Here is a 12,347-nt window from a genome sequence, read left to right on the forward strand (position 1 = left end):
CCGCTTGCCTGCTTCCCTCCCGACTTCAACCTGGATGTCTTCAAATCCAACACAAACAAATTCCTAATGAACCGCCCCCTTTAGTAATGGCACTTTATCAATTCTCCAATAATATTACTATACTTTCTAATTGATTACTGTACACAGAATAACCCTTATCCCCGAGTGGCCATTGGGCCTTGATAAGTGGTGAACTCCATGTAAAAAAGTGTGACCGTTGTTTCTAAAATATTACTTGAATGAAAGATGGATCAGAAAAAAAAAAGATTCTCATATATTTAAATCTTTTGCAATCACATGTTTACCTTGTTTACTGTAGACAGACAAATGTCATACAATCAAAAGTAATAAACCATTGAATAATGATATTAGGATAACAAAAATGCAGTTTATATTAATATCAATTAATGAATGTCCTATGTATGTGTTTCTCACTTTCTTGTGCTGTCTGTTATTTTGCTCTTATAAATACCTTATAATAATAACTAATAAAAATACCTAATATACTCGAAAGATTCAGTTTCGGCTACATTTCTCAACTTTAATGCTATGTTTTGAAATTAATCTAGTTAAATGTTAAATAATCGCCAGATTGGTTCAAATAATTTGCTTATTTTCACAATAGAAAATGGATTAAATGGAAAGTGTATTGCATCAACAGTATATCAAAGTACTAGACTCGTTCCCCGATCTGAACCCGGATGGAATTTTGTATTCGGTTATTGAATGATGCGGACACAATTTTCGAAATCAGCGTAGATTTATATTCCACGTGTCTGCGTATTCGAGGACTTACAAGGAACCAGAATCGATGTCAATCATGTGTTCGGAATTTTCTGTTGAGGTTCGAAAATGCACGAACTGTAACTCTAACGTGGGCGAGATGACAGTTTGCAGGATATTTCGAAAATCTCCCCACAGGTCATGATTCCATCTGAGTCTATACTATGTCTTTTCAATAATGTACGATTAGATTTTCTTTATAGTGTTATCGCAAGTTACCGTTTATACTACGCGTTATTAGCATTAAACTTATATAGTCGAGAACATTTTAACGCTAAAATAATGAACGTGTGATCATTGGAGAACAATGGACTTACCAACAATCGATAATAAATTTCAATGGTTAATAAATATATGCCAAAATGTATAAATTCTATGACGCTTATATAGGACATAAGCGCGTTTAGGCATCGGATCTCGTTTGATTACCGATGTTGAGTAAGTAATTGTATAAAAAAATCGAAAAATTTCTAGCACCAAAAATCTCATAAGATTTGCGATTTGTAAACAGTTTATTACAGCTATTGAAATATATAACGCCAATAAAAAAACATGTTTCATTGTAACAATGTTGTTTGCCTGGCAGTATGAGTGTGTGTTCATCTCGCCGGGACATTTCTTTTAGTTTTTTTTTACAAAGCAGTCACCACTTATTAAGACTCGGGGGCCACTCGGGGAGAAGTGTTAATGAGTGCATAGTAATGAAAGGAAACATGTGTTTCTCATCGTTAGTACTGGAAGTTTGACAAATTGGATTATTTAAGGGGATGGCTCATCAAGAATTTGTTCGCGTTAGACTTGAAGACAACACCATTGCACTCAGTTGGAAAAGAGAAAAACTGAATAGACTTCCACAAGCGTGCAGTTCTAAGAAATAAGCAGTGTTCATGGAATCTACGTTTAGGTTTAGGTGCAGATAAAACCTGAGGGGGCATTATGATACTGGTTTCAGAAATACGTGTTTCAGATGGATAGAGTTTTTCGTGAAAATAAGGTCAGCGAGAGCATAGATTGGAGCTCAGACGAGCACTTGCCATGACAATAACGATAAAGTAGACAGGCTTGCAACATTTCTTCTGTGGGGAAGATATTGCAGGTAATAGAAATGGTATCCCCTACTAGGCTACGAAGTTTATTTTGAACTCTGTCAAGGCGGGATGAGCTGCTTCTTGCAACTCCTATCCAGATGTGGAAAAATTACTCCATCTTTGGACGTACTTGGGCTAATATAGGAAGGACATTGCATCAGCAGTACGATATCTACTGGAGCGGTAAAGTGATCAAACCTTTTCCCCAGCAGACATGGATACGGATTGATATGCGTGTTCAATCTCAGATCAGAAGTAAAGGCCAGACATTAAATTTTTCAAATCATAGAGCCTAACTAAGACGAGAGCCATTCATCTCGATTGATGGCAGACAGGGAGCAGAGCGTTGATGATGGAAAGATGGAAGCTTTTTCTTAGATGCACTAAAATTAACCAACCTCCTCCCTTTTCCCTATTGCCCCATGTGATCAACATAAGTGGAGAGAGAATCAGAAATAACTTGGTCGTTTATTGCATTTGAAGTTTTGTCATACCTGGTAGTGTCGTCAGCATAAACGTCTACTATTATCTCAGGATATGATTATGGGTGTCATTGATGTAGATCAGGAAGAGGGTAACTGAGGGAATCCAGCATAAATGCCGAAAGCTGCTGATGCCTTTCCATCAATCATTTCTCTTATGAACCAATCAGAGAGAAATAAGTTAATAATTGAAAATACATTTCCAGCTATACCGTACCTGAAGATTCTTTTTAGTAGATTTTATGCTATACACTATTAACGGTATTTTATATGTCAAAAACAATTCCCCTAGAAAAGAAAAGCCTCCGTCAAGAGATTCGCTAATCTCATGAGATATAACTGTTAGTACATTTTCTGTGGATCTAGCAGAACGGAAACCATATTGCATGTAATCGAGGAGGTAATTTTGTTGAGGTGAGTGATTTCTCTATTTAACACAGATTCTAGCAACGTACTCATGATGCAAAGGAGAATTATTGGTCTGTACTTGTATTGAGTGTATGTCTTATAGCGTATTTTCACACACAAGAGGAAATATGGAGTTGGGCAACTCTAATCGCATGTAGTAAAATTATCTTAAAACTGTTTGTACAAGTGTTTGACTTTACCTGATGCTAATGAAGTTACCTCAGGTCCATTTAAATTTGCTTAAAAGTCATATAATCAACTTTAAATTTAAATTGAAGATTCCGTATCCTAACTCATAAAAATATAAAAAAGTATTTTCAACATAATACAATTCGATTTCGATATGAGTCCTTATAATAATGTTAGAAATAAAGTTCAGTAGTAGTATATCTTGATGTTTATATCTAAAACAGATGTTAGAAATGTATTGCAAGTCTCTTCTACCCAGGTTTTTTTTTAAACGCATTCAATGTTATATATATATATATATATATATATATATATATATATATATATATATATATATATATATATGCAGAAAAGCTTGGAGGAGGAATATACTAATCAAGAAAAAGGTAAATTCCAAAACAAATATAAATATAGTTATTTATATCTTAATCCCAACTAAATGAAAAAGCTAAATACATTCACTGACGATAGTAGAGCTTACGATGAATAATAATAAGAACAGAGCTGTAAAGTAGAAATTTACAAAAAGTTTTTATTATTCGGCAGAATACTCCAAAGCTGGTAGCTAGGTGTTCTCTAATCCGGGGGTTCTCCAAGAATGCTAATTCTTCTCATCAGAAGAAAAACTGCTAGCGAAACAATCAGATAGTCACGCTAAAATTTTAACATTTCTATGTATTTGCTGATTATGAGTTGTAGTCACAAAAATTTTTAAAAACCATGAGAATTTCAATATGAAAAACAGTTCATGCGGATAATTCATTCAGAGTTCAATATTAAAATGAAAATAACCAACCGTATTTAAAGAAACAGTGTAATTGAGGTAATTATTTGCTGGAAAATGCATATTAGCAAATGCACGCCACAGTACTAAAAATTCAAAAATAAAGAACAAAACAGAAATTTTAGTTTAAAAAATTTGAAGACCACAATTCCCCCCCCCCAAAAAAAAACGCTTCCCTTTTGGCCAGATGAAAAGTTGAAAGTGATTGGGGAAAAGAAAAAGAAGTGAACGCGTTGTCATGGTTATGACTACCGGAAACGTTTCAGAGAGATTTTTACTTCTGGGGTTAATAGGTGGGTTAGCTAATCCTCAGAGAAATTAAAAGATATCCTAGGGTGTTTTGTAAGCAACAATTTCAAAATAAATATTAAATATTTATTAATACAAATATTGCATTTATTATTACTATCGGGGGTTGAGGCGCCCAGTTTTACCCCGTCGTAAAATACGCGTAATTGTGATATTTTAGTTCGTCCAGATTTTGTCTATATCATTATAGAGCCGTGATTTCATGGTAAAAACGTATGTAGGTGCTATCAGTAGAAATCAAAAGTAAAGGTAAAACTGTAGTATTCAAAGCTGGTGAAGTTACCACTGTACCAACTTTGTCCGCATATGAACTGATTAAAATTAAAAATTAAACATGAATTAAAATGAATGTACAAAACGCAAACGATTTTTTTTCAATTTTTACCAATATTGACCGCCATTAAATCTTTTTTATCCCTATTAAGGAAAATAAAACAACGGCCTCTAAAAACTCCAATCATGTTAGCGTCCTCTGCGACGTTTAGTTTTTGAAGAGATAGAGTAAAAAGATGGAGACAGACTGACAAACACACAGACGGACAGAGAGACATATAGCGTTCTATATAAGATATAGTCGAAACTCTATTATTGCTTAATGTAGTTTACACAATATTTGATAGAGATTAGAAAATAAAACAATTATAATAAAAAATATGATATACTTGCTATCACCTAGACTGCAAACAAAATCATATACTTATTTCCATATACTAAACATAAAAGAAATTAGAATTAGCTTTAGCTGATAGTGGACACCTTTATACCAACATAGATTTACGACCTAATTCATAACATTGCGGTGTGTCTATATAAATAAAATTTACGTGCGTTCTTCTGAATGTACTTCTAAGTACTGAGTGTAGTAATTCTTAGGAGAACCAATGCTCTCGACAAAATACAGTCTACATAAAATCCAACTATGCTGCTACATACACATTTATCTTTACGCCTTGGTGAACATCCGATCATCGACAGATATAGAGTTAATTTTCATATATGTTACGCACTGTGTAAAACATCGGATTTGTAAGTATCACCCGGGTCATGTGATTTAATATTTTGCAACGAGTTCTATATATTAAGTACAATATAATATTCGATAGAGAATTGGCTCTGTTATAATAAATACGAAATCTGCATGTGTTAATATATATTTAAGCGTATTTTACAACTGAGCAAGGCCGGGCGTTCAACCCAATAGACTAATACATAAAATAATGCATATCTAAATTCTATATGTGGGGAGACATGTTGGCAATAAGGGGAAATAGGAATAATGGTTTGATTGTGAACAATGCGTTCAGTTTAATCAATTAACAAATTTAGAAATATAATGAGAAGTTCTTCTGCGTTTACTCACACGCGATTTCTACGAAATTACTCGGGTGTACCTTCTAGATGACAAGAATAACCGGAATAACGGATAGGAATGCTATACGAGGAACTTAGGTCAATGTCAATCGTAGAAACCCATAGCTGATAGAAAAGAGATATACAAGGTTCTCTCTGGTGTAGTCATTTAGAATGTAAGGATACGTGTTATGTTTATAAATTATATATATATATATATATATATATATATATATATATATACATGCGTGCGTGTGTATATAGAGAGTGAGAGAGAGGAAGAGAGATATTCTTTAATAAGAACATACTTTTAATCGATATATATATATATATATATATATATATATATAAGATGAAAATAATATTGAAAAGTAAAATGAATTATTCAGAAACACTCGATAATCAAAAATACATTGAAGATTTTTTACGAATTCATCGTTTCGCCTGTAGCAGAATATTTCTCAACCACCAAACAGTATCATAAAAAAATTTCTTAAGGAAAGCTTCATTACAACTATCCTTCTCTTTTTAATCTGCTTTCACATACAAAAATCCACACAAACAGTTCCTCCCTTAAACGTTTATTCAGAAGCTTCGTTTCAAAACTAGAAAATGTCTAGACCAATAAAAAAAAAATCTTATAAGCAAAAAATAAATATTTCCTCCAGTAGGTTCATGTTATTTTTTTCTTTATTTCTATGTTTTTTTTTTCTGTTTTATATTATCATTTGCTCATAGCGGTTTTACAGAAAAGGAAGTTCGGTCGGTCGTTTCCAGTTATTCTCGTTCTCCACCGGACACACTCGAGTGATTTCGTGGAAATCACTAGGTGGTAAATACACAGTACTTTATGATGAACATAGCTAATGGAATGGCTTGTGCCAGGAAAAATTATGTATTTAAATATAGGGAGTCTCTCATATTTTTAAATAAACGTATTTTTAATCCACTTCTACGAAAATCTGTTATTCCGTGTCGTCCGGGGAACATATAAAATACTGATTCTAGTTAAAAGTAACACAGGATTTATTCTGAAAGAAAAGAAAAGGGTATATCTGTAAATAATGTAGTTTATTAAAATAAACTTGTGATTCTAGATTAAAAGGTAAAATATCCTTTCCTGAAAAATAGCAGAACGTCAATGATAAAAGGAAAAAATGTTAAAAAATCATATTTAATTGTCCTTTAATAATGTAGTTAATAAACCCGTTTCCGTGTGATTCCAGGTGAAATATAGATTAACGCTTTTATCAAAAAATTACTAAACTTTTAATTGTTAAAGTGACTAAGCAAACAAAATCATATGTAAACTATGGATTAGATGACTAAAAATGATTTCAAGTTTCTTCATATAAAATTAGACAATAATTACTATTTAAAAATGGGTTTATAAATATGTAAATGAATTAGGGATTTCTTTGCGCTTAGTGAAAGGTTACAAGTTTAGCATAGAACCTGGACTTGTCAGCTCTGTGGATATGACTATTCATTTCTATTGTATGTCTGTTCGGCACTCAGACTTATTGTTCGGTCTGTATTTTGTAACAAACAAATAGAATTCAAAATGCGTTCCTTAATGCTAACGACTTCAATTGAGCATTATTTTTAACCCAAATAATCCACAAACATACGGGTCAATATCCCAAGTGCATTTCCCTCAAACATTTTGTCGATGATATTAATCTGTTGATAAATGTGGATTACTCCAGATATTAGCAAATTAATGTGTTTTCTAAATGGCGGTTAATTATAATTGGAGACTTTGGACAACATTTGATTTTATATTTCCTATGATGTTATATATGTATAAACATATAAGCGATTGGTTTAGAACAGCGTTTTGGCTGTACGTTTAAGGCACGTTTAAGATCACTCTGAAGAATATTTTCTCGACTTTAACTTATTTTTATCAGTTTCTAGCTTATGACATAAGGTGTCTCTATCGGGAGATGCGTACTCGACTTTTTGTCTAACTTCCTGCAGATAGAGTTCATATGGCTATATAGTATAGATTGAAACAACATAAACTATAGTTTAGTCAAGAGAAAATTTAAATTAGACTAAAATTGAGACAAAAAGTAAGCAAGATCGCTATTTTAATTAACAATGCATTGACGCCAATATTAAGCACAGAATTAAAAGCTCATCGTTACTATAGGTCAATTATAACTATTTCTTCTTTATCCTTCCTCCTAGAAATTAAAAGAAGGAAGCTAATAGCCGAAAGAACATGTAAATAGAAAGTATGAAAACGTGTTATAACCGAAAATATCATATTTCGTTGTAATAATTACTATTTATAGAAAAATACCAGACGTCATATTAAAATTATAATGGTTTATCCTTTAGTGTTCGTTTATACTGTTTCATTATTCCATAGCAAGATTGTAACTAATCAAGATGCCGTACTTGCAAAATGCTTGGTTTCTATACTAAAATTCAAAATATTTTCGGGAAAAAGTATTAATGTAGTTTTAATTCAAAAAACATTTTTATTCATATAATATTTTATAGGATAGCAGAATTATAATAGTTGAAATGCCAAAGCAATGAAACGAAAACAATAAATAAAAAATAAAAGAACATTCTGAAGAATATTTCCCGATGGATTCCAATGTAAAAATGTAGATTTCTTCCTGGGAGTTGAAATTCTGCTGACTTACAGTGTTTATGCTTATTTTAGTAACGACTGGCGTGCTAGAAAAATAAAAATTAACGTACGCGTACGAAGTAGATTATTGTCTTTCAATAACAGTCACCAATTAATGATATTAAACGTAATAAGTATGGAAATTCTACTATTCTGCAGTTCACGGGTTGCGCTTTTTGTGATGCTTTTCTATACTCATTTTTGTTTATTAATTTGAAAATATAAACTGTAATATATTTTGGATATTCAACAGATGCCACAAAAATTAACATTATATTTTATTTCAATGGTAATTTGGTTAATAAAACACCTCTAATTTTGCTTTAATTCAATTTATTTTATAAAATAGTTATTAAATAATCTAGAAAAAACAAATTAAAAAAAATTTAAAATACTTTTCGGGGAAAAGAACCAATGTAGCTTTAATTCAAAAAGCATTTTTTTATTTATGTAATATTTTCTTACGCATAATTTTCTAATAAATGGTTTTGCAATTACATATTGGTATATTTTTGTACAATAAAATTTTTTGTGCTTGCAAAAAAAAAAAAAAAAAAAAACCCTGTTTTTTATGTATTGTGCGTGTTATTTGACGAAACTTAATTAGAGTTGTTGCCTCTTACCCATGAAACCGCCTCTGTAATGCAAATGTGCCGGAGGCTCTATGTATCGCATGTCTTCATAAACGCAAACTGAGAAAATTGACTAACTTTTATTATATAGATATAGTCTTTAAGTTTTAAAACAACGCCTCCCTCCAATATTTCATTAACGTCTGATATTTATATACAACAATTAGATTTTTAACGTCTTCGTTTGTTGCCTTCATCGTCTACAGTGACTATTGTCAACATCGTTACACGTGGAGCAAATACCGATAAGCTGTGTTACAAATATAACCATCGCACTACACGTATTTTTTAGTAAATATTTGCACTATGTCTAGTTTTTCCGTTTCTGTTCGCTTTGGATTCCTGCATGATCTAATTCCATTCAAATTAAAAGTCACACAGTCCGTTATACAAATAGATTAACGTGTGAGCTTAAATAATACATGATGAAAATAAACATAGTTGTCATAAATATTTAAATAACTTTTTTTGTAAGATTTGGTTCGTTTTAACGTATAAATATAGAAAATCAGAAAGTGTTATTTATACATACTTCTGTTCAGTTAGTGCATTTATCAGTACACATTGGTTTATAACAGCTCGACATGTTGTAAACGGAGATATAATATAACAAGAATGTCTACGTGTACCTGAAAAAGCTATTTCAAGGCACAGCAGACCAAGAGAATGCCAAGATATAAGATCAGAGAATAAAAAAACATTATATTTAAACGTAAAACGGACTGACTGAATCATGTCTATAGTCCTCTCAAACCCATTTAATATTAGGGATGATATTGACTTGCTGCCTACCCAAGCAAAATGCAACACAAGGTTTAGAAGTGGGCATGTCCAGCCAGCGTCTCTACATGAGTGAACTCTGACCTAGCAAATATTGCCTTGGCATCACCATCGGTATTCATTGGTAGAGGCGTTTCAGGTAGCAAGTTAAAATTTGCCCCACAAAAAAAAAAAAACTGGATGACAAGGACTGGGAGGGTGCACCTCCTAATAATACCCAAGCGAAGTACCTCAATCCGAAAGGTAGTGGGGCAATTCCTGGTCCCGCATCTGTCGAGCTGATTTACAAGAACGGATTCTTGGCTGCTACTTTCTACGCAAGTCTCCAAGCAATCGAATCAGCAACAAAACTAATCCTCATCAGTTAAATGAGTGTATTTCATATTAGCGATGGTATTAGCACATTCAAGAATTACAATACTGATCAAACATTTCAATAAGTGAACCATAATATGGTATTTCTAAATATATATTTACAAACTCGTGAAAAGTTTATATCATATGTGTGATATACCAAATTATTTCCTATTACGAACATTTATACGCATCGGAAATAAAAGAAGTATGTTTAATGTATTAACGAGTTACCGCTTATTAAAATCTAAGAGACACAAAATTTTAAGGTTTAATGAGGTATTTTGACAATACATATGACTAGGCAGAATGTGATTATGTAGGGAAACGGGTCAAGTAAAACATCGATTAACAGTAAACGATGCGGTAGTCATTGAAGAAACAGATCAGTAGCATTATGTTAAGAAATTACTGGCACTTGTTGCAAAGAATGTTTCGTTTAAATCTCATTAGAAAGAGAAATAAAATATATTTTCATGTCTGTAGCTAATTGAGTGGTTGTCGCGAATAATCTGAAGGCCGAACCATAGATTCTATTATTTGAAATCAGTTTTGCACTGTTCACGAGAGTAAAAGATGTCACTGAGTTGTATCTTTCTAAACATCAATAGTGTACTCAAAATTATGAGATGCTTGCCTCCCATACATGTAGAGAATTAGTATATTTTTGGCAAAGTATAATGATTTATGTTCCTGCAGCCAGTACCCTTGTTTGAAAATGCGAATTTTATTTAATCTAAAGCGTACAAAAAATAGCGGATGAGATAGCATCATGTGAAGTGCAAAGATTAAAAAAACATTAAGAGGCTTAATAAATATAGACAATAAGAACTTAGTCGGATGTTGCACTTCTAAATAAAACATAGAAACGTTGATGAAGAAATACGGAAAATATAAACTATTTATGTGACACTTTTAGAAAATTAAATAATATACAAACTATTTGATTAAATAATTAAACTGACTTCCGGTGTGAGACAACTTCTTCAAAATAGACCTATAGGCTTTATAATATTGTTCTCATTTCACTGGTGGTATACGCTGATGGTGCCGATCCTTGTAGAGAAAGAAAGGTATATGTACCGTGTTATTGATGATAGTCGTCAGTCTGAAATCGAAGGAGGTAATTGCATGTTTGGCAGTGATATAAAATAAAAGTTAGAAAATTTTAGAAAACTGCATAATGTTCCAAAATAATTTATCGAATCATTAAAACAATTGTGTACTGAAATTCATACTATGAGACAGTTTTTCAAAGAAAACTGTTTCTTTTTAATATTTTGGAACATATCGAATAATAATTTTTATCATTAAATGAAATATTTTATTATTTAATTTGTTTTTTTTACTTTTTAAATTATTAAAGTACGTTTCACAAAATGTACCAGAACACGTTTTCCAAAATATTTACCCAAGTAATTATTTTGCAATGATTATTTCATTATAATGTAAAAATAATTTATAATTTATCTTAATCCAACAGATGGTTTAGTAATAATAATATTACGTCATGTTTTTGTCCAGCTGATTGGGAGTAAAAGCTTTCTGGTATTTGGGACCACAGAAGTGAAAGAGTGTGATTTAGTTGCTAAGCGGGGGTTTTAAGGATGTATAAGTCAAAGGGCACAAGTGCAGCAGTTCCATCATTGCATATGTTATTAATATACTTGTAAAACAGGCACAATAATGTAATACTGCAGCGATGGACAATGGTTGGAGATTATTTGACAAATGTAACCAATTAAATCGAAGTTTTTTGGAGCTATCCAATAGGGAAAAAACTAGTGGTCTATGCGCCAGCCCAGGTGAAACAACAATACTCCATCCATGGACGAATTGTGGCTTTGTAGAGGTACATGATACTATTTCGTGCAAGTAGTTTTCTTACACGATAGACAAAATCCACCTTCACTGCAGCACCCATCGCTGTACCATCTATTGAATTTATATATCTAAATATTCGTCCTAGTTATTTTTGCCTGTGAATGTTAAGCAGATAGGTTTTCAGGAATATTCTCGGGTGGGGTCCACGGGTTTGTCGTTTTATAATGTATGATAAGTTAATTATAAAAAAGGCTTTGCTAATTATCGAATATTCCCGACAAATCTGAACGGAAAAACAGTCAATTGCATAAGTCCTGCAAATGTACTGTACAAAGTATGAACTTGACGATAAGAAGAATGAATACAGCACACGTATACAAAGATATGTAAAAAGATGGCAATGCGAACCTGTCACACGTGTAATGAAATATAATAAAATTGTATAATCATAATTCACAATACAGTCACAGAAAACAAGGAAAACTGAATGAAACTATGATTTATTTCTGCTTGACTAATCCTCGATATATTTATACGCTTATCGCTTCGACCGTTATCATCTTGACTGTCATGAAAATGGAATATTCAATGCTAAAAAAAATACTGATGTCGCTAATAAGTAAAACCTAATTGGATCAGACAAACGCATGTGATATTGTTATTGGATACAATCAATCTCGTTAACCAACCAAAAGATAAAAAACGATATGTAAG

The sequence above is a fragment of the Euprymna scolopes genome, chromosome 11 (genome assembly GCF_053919585.1).
Source record: "Euprymna scolopes isolate OS-2025 chromosome 11, ASM5391958v1, whole genome shotgun sequence".
Taxonomy (NCBI): domain Eukaryota; kingdom Metazoa; phylum Mollusca; class Cephalopoda; order Sepiida; family Sepiolidae; genus Euprymna; species Euprymna scolopes.